The 4,193-nt window shown below is 44.6% G+C and overlaps 1 non-coding gene across 1 annotated transcript; it reads right to left on the minus strand.

Moving 5' to 3' along the window:
- Positions 1-3,744: 3,744 nt before the first annotated feature.
- LOC119471748 lies at positions 3,745-3,850 on the minus strand. Its single transcript, XR_005200817.1, has one exon. It is a non-coding gene; the product is annotated as a small nucleolar RNA U13 (small nucleolar RNA).
- Positions 3,851-4,193: the final 343 nt, after the last annotated feature.

Below are 4,193 nucleotides of genomic sequence, written 5' to 3' on the forward strand. Positions count from 1 at the left end.
TACAGGCATGTGTCACTATGCCCAGCATATTTTTGTATTTTTAGTAGAGATGGGTTTCACCATGTTGGCCAGGCTGGTCTGGAACTCCTGACCTCAAGTGATCCACCCACCTTGGCCTCCAAAGTGCTGGGATTACAGGTGTAAGCCACTATGCCCGGCCAATTATTTGCTTTTAAACTATTTTGTTTGTTGACATTTTCACAACATATAAAGGTCTTTTTTATTTTATTTATTTATTTATTTTGAGACGAAATCTTGCTCTGTCACCTAGGCTGGAGTGCTGTGGCATGATCTCGGCTCACCACAACCTCTGTCCCCTGGGTTCAAGCGATTTTCCTGCCTCAGCCTCCCGAGTAGCTGGGATTACAGGCATCCACCACCACACCTGGCTAATTTTTGCATTTTTTGGTAGAGACAGGGTTTGCTGTGTTGACCAGGCTGGTCTTGAACTCCTGATCTCAGGTGATCTGCCCACCTCGGCCTCCCAAAGTGCTGGGATTACAGGCATGAGCCACCGTGCCCAACCAGATCTTTTATACAAAGCAATAAAAATCTTGAAATCTTTTCAGAAGCATCTGTACATCCATACTTAACTCCTAGATGAGACTAATTCTGGGGCCCTCATTTTTTTTTTTAACCTTTTTTTGAGACAGGGTTTTGTTCTGTCACCCAGGCTGGAGTGCAGTGGTGTGATCACAGCTCACTGCATCCTCAATCTAACTAGGCTCAAGTGATCTTCCCACCTCAGCCTCCTGAGTAGTTATGACTACAGGTATGTGCCATCACACTTAGTTAATTGTTTTGTGTCTTTTGCAGAAACAGGATCTCTCTATATTGCCCAGGCTGGTCTCAAAGTCCTAGGCTCAAGCAATCCTCCTGCCTCAGCCTCCCAAAGTGCTGGGATTACAAGACAAAAGCCACCATGCCCAGTCTGGGACCCTCATTTTTAAATGCACTTCTTAAAGTACAGTATTCATTTGAAATGTTGTAATTCTGTATTACTTTTAGTAAGATCTTGCCATTTCTGTAAATGTTCCCTGCTTCCAGGGCCTAATATTTCTGCATGAATGGGAAAGCATAGCTGGAAGGTGGAGTATTAGTTCTTCAGTAGTAAAGGACTCCATTTTTACTTTAGATCTTGTCTTTAACTCTCAGATCCATTTGATTAACTTGGCTAATGGTTTTTTCCTACCTAAGTGTGCAAGAAAAAGAAACGGAAGGAATATTACAACACAGAAATCTCTGTGAATTTCTAAAAGCTGAAGTTCATAGCCTCTGTACTATTACCGTTTACTGCCAGTTTCTGACCCACTCAGACATCTGAGGCCTCTAAGTGGATCAAAGCCGGCTAACTGTTGCATCCAGTGTGATCCTAGACCAAGTCCAGTTTATATCACAACTTCCAAACCCAACTCATAGCAAAAATTCACTCAAACAGACAGATAGCTCAAAACATAAACCCACGGAGCTTCAGAATCCGAGAGAGAAGACACCCATGATCCCCAGTTGTAAGAGAGCAATGGACAAAATGCGTCTGGTGGGTACCTTGTTTGGTCACTCAATACCCCTGGTGGGGACTAGAAGCTCTACTTCAAATCCCATTTCTGACACCATCTATTAAAAAGAAAACCTTAGGCAAGTTAATTTTAACAGAGAGTTTATTGAGCAAAGAATGACTTGCAAATCAAGCAGCCCCTAAAGCAGAATAAGTTCAGAGAGATTCCTGCACAGCTGTGGTCAAAAAAGACTTACAGGCAGAAAAAGGAAAGTGATAGACAGAAACGGTTGGATTACATTTGCCTTATTTGGACACAGTTTGAATAGCTGGCCACCTTTGATTGGTTTAAATTCACTGATTGGCACAAGAGGAGGTTACAGTCTGTTTATGAATCCAGTAAGGTTATAGTTCACTATGTATGACAAGATCTTTACACTGAACTTAAACTATGTAAGGAGGCTACTTTAGGATAAACCGAACTTAGCAGACCTAATAAGAAATATATATTTTGGGCCAGGTTCGGTGGCTAACACCTATAATCCCAGCTACCTGGGAGGCTGAGGCAGGAGAATTGCTTGAACCCAAGAGACAGAGGTTGCGGTGAGCCGCGATTGTACCATTGCACTCCAGCCTGGGCAACGAGAGTGAAACTCCATCTCAAAAAAAAAAAAAAGAAATATATATTTTGTCTTTGTCCCCTGGTGTACAGCTTCTAACCCCTTGTATAACTTTCTGAATGACAGAGGTGACAGGAGCTTTTTTGTTATCCATAACAAGCCCCTGAATTTTGATTACACCTGAGTTTATGTTAATGAGATGACTGGGAGCTGAAAGCCCCTAGATAGCTTCAGGATGGGTCTGGTTGCCAAAGAAACCTACCATGTGCTTATGATGGCAGTGGTGGTCCGTCTGGAGTGGCTGCAGCTGGGGTTGCAAGCTCCATAGAGCCAGCGGGAGCCAGGGACAAGTGGGAGCCCCGTCGCTTCTGAGTTGGGGCAGGAGCTCCCAGGTGCCACTGCAGCTGCCCAAGCCATGGCTATGGACCCTGGCATCTCCGTCCTCTTGGGGCCCAGGAGCAGGCAGGAGCCCCATCCTCCCAGGCACAGCTGCAGCCACTCAAATGGCAAGCCCAGGAGCCCTGTGGCAGGGAAGAGTCCACCTGATTCTAGCAGCTGCATCTCTTGCATGTAAGGGTGTGTGTGTGCATGCTGTTTCCTGATTTATGATCTCAACGTGCGAGAAGTCTAACTCAGCATAGGTCCAAGACAGTGTAGCATCCAAACCACATTGAGTCTATTCATAAGTGAGCCAGTAAGATTCACTTTTTCCATGGTCACGGAAAACACCCCTAAACCCAAACAGCCATCTCAGAAGCAAGGATGTAGAAAGTAGGACAGCATGACTTAGTACAAATCTGCCATCAGAACCGGAGAATTTAGAGTTCCTGTGTCCAGAGCATCATCTTGTCACAATTTGTCTTGTATGCACACTTTCAACACACAGCCTGCACTCCATCATGCCCGCCTCCTGCCTGGAATACAGCTTCATTTCTGCTTTAACACTAACTGCATTCTGGCTTTAACCATGAGTAAACATTCCCCCTGAGCAAATGCCTAAGCAAACACCACTTCTCTCCCCCCTCCCAGAAGTTAAATTCCACCATTTATAAAGCCTTCCCCTACTCCTACTGTCTCTTATTCTTTCCCTCGCCACTTGATTATCTTCCCCACACTGCCACTCATGAATCTTTCTCCCACCTTCGTTCTGTTCACATACCTCCTGTACCCCTTCACACCCACCCCACCGGCCCTGCTGCAGGTTGGGTATGGCATCACTTAAGAAACAGGGCCTGGAGTCATTAAGGGATAGGTGGCCAGCAGCCCGGAAAAAGCAAAACAGAAAAAGCATTGCTTGTTTCTCTGCCTCCCTCCCCTGCACAGTCTCAGGGAGGAGGCAAAGAAAGTCACCCCTTGGATCCATGTTCACCCCGCAGGAGGAGGGAGAAAAGGTATCTTTGAGTTCCTTTTAGATTGTCCCATGTGAGGCCTTTGGAATGAAGTCAATCAGGGCATTAGATCAAAGGAATTTAGTGAGTTTCCCTAAATCCTTTCTGGAATCAGATGAAGAATAATGAAAAAATAAAATGACCACAATTTTGTTCTTTTAAAAAATATCTAAATATAGTATTTTATACACACTGTAGTTTATAGAAGGCTTTTATTTTACAAGCCAATCATTTTTTTTAATGTCAGGCATTGGTATATTACCAATGTTGTAGCAAGGTTTGAGGGAGGTACGTCTCACGCTTGAGCATGAAAACCCAATCATCATGCTTATGACCTACAGAATGACCTAACATTTTTTTTTAATGGAGGGATAAAGGGCCCATCAACTTTCTTTCTTTGTTTTTTTTTTCGATAGGGTCTGGTTCTATTGCCTAGGCTGGAGTGCCTTACCACAATCACAGCTGACTACAGCCTTGACCTCCTGGGCTCAAGTGATCCTCCTGTGTCAGCCTCCTGAGTAACTGAAACTACAGGCATGTGCCACAATGCCTGGGTAATTTTTTATTTTTTTGTAGAGACGGGGTTTCACCATCTTGCCTAGGCTGGTCTTGAAATTCTAGGCTCATGTGATCCTCCTCCGTCAGCCTCCCAAAAATTTGGGGCTACAGGCATGAGCCACCATGCCTGGC

The sequence above is a fragment of the Cebus imitator genome, unplaced genomic scaffold (genome assembly GCF_001604975.1).
Source record: "Cebus imitator isolate Cc_AM_T3 unplaced genomic scaffold, Cebus_imitator-1.0 Scaffold71, whole genome shotgun sequence".
Taxonomy (NCBI): domain Eukaryota; kingdom Metazoa; phylum Chordata; class Mammalia; order Primates; family Cebidae; genus Cebus; species Cebus imitator.